This window comes from Oncorhynchus keta, chromosome 18 (genome assembly GCF_023373465.1).
Source record: "Oncorhynchus keta strain PuntledgeMale-10-30-2019 chromosome 18, Oket_V2, whole genome shotgun sequence".
In the NCBI taxonomy this organism is placed as follows: domain Eukaryota; kingdom Metazoa; phylum Chordata; class Actinopteri; order Salmoniformes; family Salmonidae; genus Oncorhynchus; species Oncorhynchus keta.
Window position 1 is genome coordinate 25,487,415 of NC_068438.1, and position 11,909 is coordinate 25,499,323.

Genomic DNA, 11,909 nt, shown 5'->3' on the forward strand with positions numbered 1-11,909 from the left:
GCTCTATTCAATTATTTGGTCCAGTGTAGTCAAATTTTCAATTTCCCTATGCTTTATGTATATTTCCACACTATGAGATTGGAATAATACTGTGAAGTTGTGAAAATGGTGATAATGCTCTTTTAGTGTAAGAGTTTGAACATGCAAAGCTTCTTGTTCTTCTTGAACATGCAAAGCTTCAAGCTTCCCAGTGTATGTCCTCCTAAAGGTAGAATCTCCACCCCTACCACCACCTATTATGAAAATCATACTGCTGTCAAACATACCTCATAGTAGACCCAAAGTGTATGCGGGTCAGCTTCCTGGTATCAAATACGGCACAGTTGAATGTAGCAGTTGTGTTCTTGTCCTCAATTTCATCTGGATCATTAAACTGCTCATCCTCAAAGGCTTCTTTGAAGTGATCTTCATGATCCTTCAAGCCCTTGACGAAAATAGTATCCTGACCGTACACCAATGGCTCCATATTGTTGTACTCTTTGATTTTCTTCTCAACTTTGGCTTCCTGATTCAGATGGATTTTGTCAGTCTTAGTCTGAGGAATTGTGTTGTGTGACTGACAGTTAACTACATGAATAACTCAAACAACAATATATCATTGATTTTCCATTTTAACTTCACAACCATAATCTACGATGTAAAATATTTAACTTAATATTTACTCAACAAAGTAAGGCATCTGAGCTGAGGATAGCGTTTAAACAAGCTTCCCACACATCTCAAACTCTGCTTACACTATACCTTTAAAAAATTCAAATAAAATGTCAACATACAGATTTGAAGACTGGTTGATACTGGTTGATATTTAACATTAGGACTATACAAAGGGTTCTTTGCTCTTTTAATTTTAATTCAATTTTAAGGGGAGGCAGGCAGCTCATTAGAATATTTTGGGGCATGGTTTGCGCACAGCTGTTTTTATGCAACTGTGTGGGAGAGTGTCATTCCAGTTTAGCTCATGTGTTATATCATTGCATATTTTATATTACTATGGCCATTGATTACGTTTGTAATCGCTTCAAATAGTCTGCTTAGACCCCAACCAAGGATCATCAAAAGCCGTGCTATAAGTTCTCGGACAACCCAAAGATTCCTAGATGCCCTTCCAGACGCCACCTACTCAAGGACAGCACAGTACAAAAAACGGTTAACCACCGAACTGAGGAACTCAATTTAACCTTGTGTAACACCCAAGATGCAGTCGAACCCCTAAAAACAAAAATACATTTGTCATAGGAAACTAGCTCCCTGGTATAAAGAAAATACCTGAGCCCTGAAGCAAGCTTCCAGAAAATTGGAACGGAAATGGTGCTACACAAAACAGTCTTCTGACTGGCTTAGAAAAACAGTACCGTGCCGTATCAAAGAGCCCTCACTGATGCTCGATCATCCTATTTTTCCAACTTATTTGAGGAGAATAAGAACAATCCAACATTTATTTTTGATACGGTCACAAAGCTAACTAAAAAGCAGCATTCCCCAAGAGAGGATGGCTTTCACTTCAGCAGTGATAGATTCATGAACTTATTTGACAAAAAGATTATGATCATTAGAAAGCAAATTACAGACTCTGCACAACACTGTCAGTACCTAGGATCAAGGGAGACACTCAAGGTTTTTAATACTATATCCCTTGACACATTGACGAAAATAGTCTTGGCCTCTAAACCTTCAATCTGCATACTGGACCCTATTCCAACTAAACTACTGAAAGAGCTGCTTTCTGTGATTGGTCCTCCTATGTTGAACATAATAAAAGGCTACCTATCCACCGGATGTGTACCAAACTCACTAAAAGTGGCAGTAATAAAGCCTCTCTTGAAAAAGCCAAACCTTGACCCAGAAAATATAAAAAAACTGTTGACTTATATCGAATCTCCCATTACTCTCAAAAATGAAAAAGCTGTTGCGCAGCACCTCACTGCCTTCCTGAATACAAACAATGTATACAAAACACTTCAGTCTGGTTTTAGACCCCATGATAGCACTGAGACTGCACTCATGAAGGTGACCTTTTAATGGTGTCAGACCGAGGCTCTGCATCTGTCCTCGTGCTCCTAGACCTTAGTGCTGCTTTCGATACCATCGATCTCCACATTCTTTTGGAGGGATTGGAGACCCAAATTGATCTACACAGACAAATTCTGGCCTGGTTTAGATCTTATCTGTTGGGAAAGATATCAGTTTGTCTCTGTGGATGGTTTGTCCTGTGACAAATTTCGGTGATCCACAAGGTTCCGTTTTAGGACCATTATTGTTTTCACTAAATATTTTACCTCTTGGTGATGTCATTCAGAAACATAATGTTAACTTTCACTGCTATGTGGACGATACACAGCTTGTACATTTCGATGAAACATGGTGAAGCCCCAAAACTGCCCTCCCTGCAAGCCTGTGTTTCAGACGTAAGGAAGTGAAGTGGATGGCAGCAAATGTTTTACTTTTAAACTCGGTCAAAACAGAGAGGCTAGTTCTAGGTCCCAAGAAACAAAGAGATCTTCTGTTGGATCTGACAATTAATCTTAATGGTTGCACAATCTCAAATAAGGACCTCTGCATTACTCTGGGCCCTGATCTCTCTTTTTTTCCAAACAAATCAAGAATATTTCAAGGGCAGCTTTTTTCCATCTTCGTAACATTGCAAAAATCAGAAACTTTCTGTTAAAAAATTAGGCAGATAAATATATCCATGCTTTTGTCACTTCTAGATTAGATTACTGCAATGGTTACCCGGATAAAGCACTAAATACATTTCAGTTAGTGCTAAACACGGCACCTAGAATATTTACTAGAACCAACAAATTTGATCATATTACTCCAGTGCTAGCCTCTCTACACTGGCTTCCTGTTGAGGCTAGAGATGATTTAAGGTTTTACTGCTAACATATAAACCTACATGGGCTTGCTCCTACCTAGCTTTCCGATTTGGTCTTGCCGTACATACCTACACGTACGCTACGGTCACAAGACGCAGGCCTCCTTACTGTCCCTAGAATTTCTAAGCAAACAGCTGGAGGCATAGACTTTCTCCTATAGAGCTCCATTTTTATGGAATGGTCCGCCTATCCATGTGAGAGACGCAGACTCGGTCTCGACCTTTAAGTCTTTATTGAAGATTCATCTCTTCAGTAGGTCCTACGATTGAGTGTAGTCTGGCCCAGGGGTGTGAAGGTGAACGGAAAGACACTGGAGCGACGAAACGCCCTTGTCTCTGCCTGGCCATTTTCCCTCTCTCCACTGGGATTCCCTGCCTCTAACCCTATTACGGGGGCTTAGTCACTGGCTTACTGGTGCTCTTCCATGCCGTACCGTGCGTGGGTTGAGTCAGTGGTGTGATCTTCCTGTCCAGGTTGGTGCCTCCATCGGATTCGTGCCGTGGGGGAGATCTTCGTGACCTATACTCGGCCTTGTCTCAGGATAGTAAGTTGGTTTGGCCCTGTATCGTCGGAAGGTAGTGTGTGTGTGGCCCCATAGTGACACCATGCAATATCAATGCAAATTTCATCCTTCAGCATTGGAATTTCACAATCTATTGTCTAATAATAATTTCCAATGATTAAACCACAATTTAAATCAGAATAAGATACTATCTGCATTAGATAAGATTATCTCAGAAATATATGTCACAAATACTACACTCTGCTATTTAAAGCCTTAAAGGGCTATTTGGCTGTTCCCATAGGAGAACCCTTTCAAGAACCCTTTTTGGTTGCAGGTAGAACCCTTTTGGCTTCCATGTAGATCCCTTTTGGGTTCCATTTAAAAACCCTTTCTAAATTGAACCCAAAAAGGTTCTACCAGGAACGAAAAAGGGTTCTCTTTTTTCTGAAAGTGTACATTCTAGATTAAGGTTGTGAGTCAAAGGTTAGTAGAAAACCTTGTATTTGGCTGAAATGAGCCCTTAAAGGAGAGCCCCCGAAGTGACTCTTCTAATCAACTGTATGCAAGAATTTCCTCTGCATTGATCTTACCAACCTCCATTGTTTCACCTCTGAGAAGCAGAGTATATCCTTCCTGTTTGGCCCTGTCCGGGTGTATCATCGGATGGGTCACAGTGTCTCCTGACCCCTCCTGTCTCAGCCTCCAGTATTTATGCTGCAGTAGTTTATGTGTCGGGGGGGCTAGGGTCAGTTTGTTATATCTGGAGTAGTTCTCCAGTCTTATCCGGTGTCCTGTGTGAATTTAAGTATGCTCTCTCTAATTCTCTCTTTCTCTCTTTCTCTCTCTCGGAGGACCTGAGCCCTAGGACCATGCCTCAAGATGACCTGGCATGATGACTCCTTGCTGTCCCCAGTCCACCTGCCCGTGTTGCTGCTCCAGTTTCAACTGTTCTGCCTGTGATTATTATTATTTGACCATGCTGGTCATTTATGAACATTTTAACATCTTGGCCATGTTCTGTTATAATCTCCACCCGGCACAGACAGAAGAGGACTGGCCAGCCCACATAGCCTGGTTCCTCTCTAGCTTTCTTCCTAGGTTTTGGCCTTTCTAGGGAGTTTTTCCTAGCCACCGTGCTTCTACACCTGCATTGCTTGCTGTTTGGGGTTTTAAGCTGGGTTTCTGTACCGCACTTTGAGATATCAGCTGATGTACGAAGGGCTATATAAATACATTTGATTTTATTTGAGTTTACATCCGGTAGGTCTGCTATCTGATTGGAGGTTAACTTTACTCTAATACTATTGATCATCAACTCAGTTTTGGAATCTAGACAGCTCAGATGCTTATAAAAGGGTATTGGATTCATTGTTCTTTATCTTATGTTCCTGACCTGCTGTGGTGAGATACTCTCTCATTTCAATTTAAATTTTAATTTATGGGCTTTATTGGCATGGGAAACATATATTAACATTGCCAAAGCAAGTGAAGTTGATAACAAACAAAAGTGCAATAAACAATAAAAATGAACAGGAAACATTACACAGAAGTTCCAAAAGTATAAAGACATTTCAAATGTCAAATTATGTCTATCGACAGTGTTGTAACAATGTGCAAATAGTACAAAATGGAAAATAAATCAACATAAATATGGGTTGTATATATAATGGTGTTTGTTCTTCACTGGTTGCCCTTTTCTTGTGGCAACAGGTCACACATCTTGCTGCTAAGATGGTGGTATTTCACCCAGTAGATATCGGAGTTTATCAAAATTGGGTTTGTTTTCTAATTCTTTGTAGATCTGTGTAATCTGAGGGAAATATATGTCTCTAATATGGTCATACATTTGGCAGAAGTTTAGGAAGTGCAGCTTAGTTTCCACCTCATTTTGTGGGCAGTGTGCACATTGCCTGTCTCCGGCGGCCTTTCTCAATAGCAAGGCAACACTCACTGAGTCTGTACAGTGTCAAAGCTTTCCTTAAGTTTGGGTCGGTCACAGTGGTCAGATATTCTGCCACTGTGTACTCTGTTTAGGGCCAAATATCATTCTAGTTTTCTCAGTTTAAAAAAATTCTTTCCAATGTCTCAAGTAATTATCTTTTTGTTTTGTCATGATTTGGTGGGGTCAAATTTTATTGCTGTCCTGGTGCTCTGTGGGGTATGTTTTTGTTTGTGAACAGAGCCTCTGGACCAGCTTTATTTGGGGGTGCTTCTCCAGGTTAATTTCTCTGTAGGTGATGTCTTTGTTATGGAAGGTTTGGGAATCACTTCCTTTTAGGTGGTTGTAGAATTTAACGGCTCTTTTCTGGATTTTGATAATTAGCAGGTATTGGCCTAATTCTGCTCTGCATGCATTATTTGGTGTTTTACATTGTACACAGAGGATATTTTTGCAGAATTCTGCATGCAGAGTCTTAATTTGGTGTTTGTCCTGTTTTGTGAATTCTTGGTTTGTGTGCGGACCCCAGAATTCACAACCATAAAGGGCAATGGCTTCTATAACTGATTCAAGTATTTTTAGCCCAATCCTAATTGGTACGTAGAATTTATGTTCCCTTTAATGGCATAGAAGGCCCTTCTCGCTCTTTCTTTCTTTCTCTTTCCCTCTCCCATGACCTATGGACCATGGCACAAGCCATGATTTATTTTGACCATGCTTGGAATAATGCCTTGTAACGCTTGTTAACCTGTTAATCCTACCCCCTACTTTTTCGAACATTCTGTTAAAAATCGCGCAACATTTCAGCGCCCTGCTACTCATGCCAGGAATATAGTATATGCATATGATTAGTATGTGTGGATAGAAAACACTCAGACGTTTATAAAACTGGTTAAATCACGGCTGTGACTATAACAGAACGTGCGTTTCATCGAAAAGCGCAGGAAAATCTGATCACTGAAAATGGAAATATATATCCATGCGCGACTTGACCCCATTGATAAAGGTGAACCACATTTAATGGGGCTGAGGTTGCAATACCTACAGCTTCCACACGTTGTCTAGAGTCTTGACATTTGCCTAGGCTTTGTTTCTTGGTCAAACAGACGCAAGGCAACGCAATTCCTCCGGTCTCCGACCGGATATTTTGGTTAAGAGTTACCCGGACATTTTTTCCAGACGGACAGCTAAAGAATATACTTCGCCTCGTGATCAATTTGATCGCTTATTAACGTTTAATAATACCTAAAGTTGCATTACAAAAGTATTTCGAAGTGTTTTGTGAAAGTTTATCGTCAACTTTTTTAATAAAAAAAAATGACGTTACGTTATAAGACGCTATTTTTTTCCGTTTATCACACAGTCTTCATAGATCGATATCTAGGCTATATATGGACCGATTTAATCAAGAAAAAAAAGACCCAATAGTGATTATGGGACATCTAGGAGTGCCAACAAAGAAGATGGTCAAAGGTAATGAATGTTTTATATTTTATTTGTGCGGTTTGTGTAGCGACACTATACTAATTATTTTGTTTACGTCCCCTGCGGGTCTTTTGGGGTGTTACATGCTATCAGATAATAGCTTCTCATGCTTTCGCCGAAAAGCATTTTAAAAATCTGACTTGTTGCCTGGATTCACAACGAGTGTAGCTTTAATTCAATACCCTGCATGTGTATTTTAATGAACGTTTAACTAGTACTATTAGCATTTAGCGTAGCGCATTTGCATTTCCAGATGTCTAGATGGGACGCCTGCGTGCCAGGTAGGACCAAGAGGTTAATGTTTGTAACTTAAGCTTTATGCCTTGTATGTCAATCGATTCATTTTACAAAGTAATTAAATACACTTGTACACATACTGAAACAGACACACACTTGCACAATATATGCTATTTATCTTATGGAGTCAGATAATTCATTTAACCTGTTGCGACGAGCAATCCCGTATCCGGGATCTTAAGTATAGCCTCAAGCTCATTAGCATAACGCAACGTTAACTATTCATGAAAATCGCACTTCGGATGTTTCAATGAGGAGACTCTCAGTTAGATAGCAAATGTTCAGTTTTTCCAAAAATATTATTTGTGTAGGAGAAATTGCTCCGTTTTGTTCATCACGTTTGGCTGAGAAAAGAAAACGAAAATTCAGTCATTAAAACGCAAACTTTTTTCCAAATTAACTCCATAATATCGACAGAAACATGGCAAACGTTGTTTAGAATCAATCCTCAAGGTGTTTTTCACATATCTATTCGATGATAAGTCACTCGTGGCAGTTTAGTTTCTCCTCTCCTCAAAATGGAAACATGCACGCACCTGGAGATTACGCAATAGTTTCGACGGAGGACACCGAGCGGACACCTGGTAAATGTAGTCTCTTATGGTCAATCTTCCAATGATATGCCTACAAATACGTCACAATGCTGCAGACACCTTGGGGAAACGACAGAAAGTGTAGGCCCATTCATTGCGCATTCAAAGCCATATAAGGAGACATTGGAACAAAGCGCCTCCAAAATCTGGGGCATTTCCTGTTTGAAATTTCATCTTGGTTTCACCTGTATCAGTTCTGTGGCACTCACAGATAATATCTTTGCAGATTTGGAAACGTCAGAGTGTTTTCTTTCCAAAGCCGTCAATTATATGCATAGTCAAGCATTTTTTCACGACAAAATATCTTGTTTAAAATGGGAACGTTTTTCATCCAATTCATCCAATTTTTTTTATAGCGCCCCCTAATGCATAACTGGTGAATGGGCTAATTGCTTTGTCGTATTATGAGTCGCATGTGAGGTATGTACAGTTGAATTCGTAAGTTTACATACACCTTAGCCAAATACATTTAAAAACTCAGTTTTTCACAACTCCTGATATTTAATCCATGTAAACATTCCCTGTCTTAGGTCAGTTAGGATCACCACTTTATTTTAAGAATGTGAAATGTCAGGATAACAGTAGAAAGAATTACTTATTTCAGCGTTTGTTTCTTTCATCACATTCCTAGCGGGTCAGAAGTTAACATACACTCAATTAGTATATGGTAGCATTTAAATGGTTTAACTTGAGTGAAACATTTTGGGTAGCCTTTCACAAGCTTCCCACAATAAGTTGGGTGACTTTTGGCCCATTCCTCCTGACAGAGTTGGTGTAACTGAGTCAATATATTTGTGGAGTGGTTGAAAAACAAGTTTTAATGACTCCAACGTAAGTGTATGTAAGCTTCTGACTTCAATTGTATATAATATACTGTATGTACACATAAAATATTACTGCCTACAGACTAAGCTTTGTACTTTTACTATACCATGTATCAAGGCACAAGGTGAGACCCAGATGCAGACACAGGAGGCAGATGGTTGGTGTCTTACAATGTTTATTAATCCAAAAACGGGTAGTCAAGAGAATGGTTGTGTACAGGCAAAAGGCCAAAACCAGTTCAGAGTTCAATAGGTACCGAAGGGCAGGCAAATTCAAGGTCAGAGCAGGCAGGATGATCAGGCAGGCGGGAAAGTAGTCCAGAGTCAAAACCGGGAAGACTATCAAAAGGGAATAGAAAATGAGTACGGGGAAAAACACGCTGGGTGACTTGACTAAACATACAAGATAAACTGGCACAGAGAGACAGGAAACACAGAGATAAATACACTGGGGAAAATAAGCGACACCTGTGGGGGGTGGAGACAATCACAGGGACAGGTGAAACAGATCAGTGCGTGACACCATGAGGAGTGGGACGAATTCCGACATACAAACACTGTGCCTTTTGTGATCATGTCATATCACAGAATGTCAGTTTAAATAATACCTGGAATGAGTTTCAGGACCTCCAAGGCCGGCTCTTGAATTCCAAAGATGTGCTTTTGAACAGCATGGTCATATATACAACAGGCACTGAAAGTCCCCCCCCACAATGTTCTTTATCGCAGTTCTTCATCATGGTCGCCACCTTGTTGTGGACTGAAATGATACCTAGAACCAAGACAGAACAAACAACTCTGAGTGGAATACAATTTTGTTATGATATAAAGTTGCAAGCAGCCTTAAATCCTGTTAACTGCAAAGCATGAACTATGGTCAGTACAGCAGCAACATTAAATCTAATGAATACAGGACCTAGGTCTTATGTGATCCTTTGGTTTTACTGAGAAAACTATACCACTGTTGGAATACAGGATGTAGGAATGTATTTACACCCTTCCCAGGTCTACATAGTTCAGGAATCTTGTCAATGAAATCCTTTAGTCTCTAGAAATGTAGACACAACCACGTTGTCAAGTATTTAATAGGAATTTCAAGTGTACAGATCTTTCTGATACTGTTGTATTATTTAATTCTATATTTACTACTTTCTCGTTTCCTGGATCGAGAGTCACTCGCTAGTTTCTCTGTCTATACATCCAGTACCAGAACCAAAATCAAGTAGCTGACACTGTTCTGGGTGCTGAGATTAGTGACAACATGAACCTAATTTCAACAGTGGAATGTAGATTTGAACACTTATATGAAAAGATTATTGTTCACATTATTTCTTCAGGTTTCTATGTACTCATCTCCTTCAGTTAGGGCCCCATCTTTGTACGTTTCAGTGGAGGACATGTGCTATACTTCTTCAGTACTGTTTTAACAGTCTCAAGATGCTCTCTGATTTCGTCTGTCAAGTATGGCAGTGGTATCTGCTGGGAAACAATTAATTGAAGTTAAGTAGTGTTCTTAGCTTTGAATGTAATAGTCAATGACTAGTTTACGTTACAGTCAACTTAACTTGATATGATCTACCAGATCTTGTGGAAAGGCATTGTATTGTAACCTTGTTTTGCTCAAGAAGTGGACTGTAATTGAGATGCACAGAAAAGTTTTGGTTGACACGTGTATAAACAAGCCATAAACAATGTGAGAATAAGTTACCACATGCCCTTAGCACTAGTACCGCCATGGCTGTTTTTGATGCATTGTGAGTCCTAATAACTCTGCCATTGTGAAAGTTATTTCCAAAAACACTTGGGGGCCCATTTTAAATCCCCTGTAGGTCTAAGCCCTTAGATCACAATATCTACTCAGCTAAGATATGGCATTGTTTTAAGATAGTCATAAAATTGATAATTTAGCCATTTGATTAAGATCTTTTAGGGTTTTTAAGTAAGTTTGTGAGAAAGCATTTCACGGTAAGGTATATTCGGCGCATGTGACATTTTTTTATTTGAAATATATACAATATATTTGATCAAACATTGAATTGGCCTTTACTGTTTTAGCCCATTAGAAACACATTGAATAACACATTTGTACATAGCAACACAGAGTCCCAAAATAAATCATATGGAATAAGGTTTTGAAGTATGTGCCTTATATCTGAGAGATTTAAGAAGACACCCCTGAAGCTTGTATGCGTCATGGAGCAGAACAACTGACACCTTTGTGTTCGTGAGAGTCTCCCCTTTCGATATTGGTGACATATTAGTTTGTAGCTCCAACAGGTCGGTCTGGACAGTTGGTTTTTTGAGAAGACCTCTTTGAAATGAGGAAGTCTGCGACAGAGTTCAGACGACTGCTATAAAGCTTATGAATAGCTTACAGCAAAACAGCTCACACTGTCATATGCGTGAGTCTAATCTTTCAATGGTGGGGACTTCAGTTTGTAGCTCAAATGGTTTGAGATTTACAGACGATTTCGTAGTGATTTTCTTGTCCGGATCCTTATCTGTAGAAAAAGGCCGCTTTCACAAGCCCAATGTTACACAATAGCTGCAAACTTTATATTAGCAGAAAGAGGGGGTTGAACTGCAGCCACTACAAGCAATGGTAAGTCTCTAACCTAAACACACAGGGAGCTAGCTATTCAATATTCAAAATCAGGACCCCCGAAAAACCTGTTCTAGTTGCATCTACCAAATGTTTGGTTTGGTAAGACGAACCAGGCTTATCACTTTTGTTTGACCATGGAATTTAAAGATAACTTCTTGTAAATGTTCAATTATCAAAACTAATGACAGTTGATAAAGGCAAGTTAGCAGATCTCAAATGTCTGGTAGTTCTGCAATTATAGAAGACCTTTGAGACCAGCTGGTATTTTTAATTAGATTTTTTATTTCACCTTTATTTAACCAGGTAGGCTAGTAGAGAACAAGTTCTCAACTAGAGATAAAGCAAAGCAGTGCGACACAAACAGCAACACAGAGTTACACATGGAATAAACAAGCGTACAGTCAATAACACAATAGAAACAAAAGAAAGTCTATAAAAAGTGTGTGCAAATGACGTGAGCTGGTAAGGCAATAAATAGGCCACAGTAGCAGAGTAATTACCATTTTAGCAATTAACACTGGAGTGAAAGATGAGCAGATGATGATGTGCAAGTAGAAATACTGGTGTGCAAAAGAGCAGAAAAGTAAATAAAAACAATATGGGGATGAGGTAGGTAGATTGGGTGGGCTATTTACAGATGGGCTATGTACAGCTGCAGCGATCGGTAAGCTGCCTAGATAGCTGATGTTTAAAGTTAGCGAGGGAAATATAAGTCTCCAGCTTCAGCGATTTTTGCAATTCGTTCCAGTCATTGACAGCAGAGAACTGGAAGGAAAGGAGGCCAA

General features: G+C 39.5%; 1 pseudogene; it reads right to left on the reverse strand.

The window, feature by feature from the left end:
- Positions 1-256: 256 nt before the first annotated feature.
- Positions 257-11,909, reverse strand: part of LOC118396874 (interferon-induced GTP-binding protein Mx-like) — a 29,456-nt pseudogene continuing 17,803 nt past the window's right edge.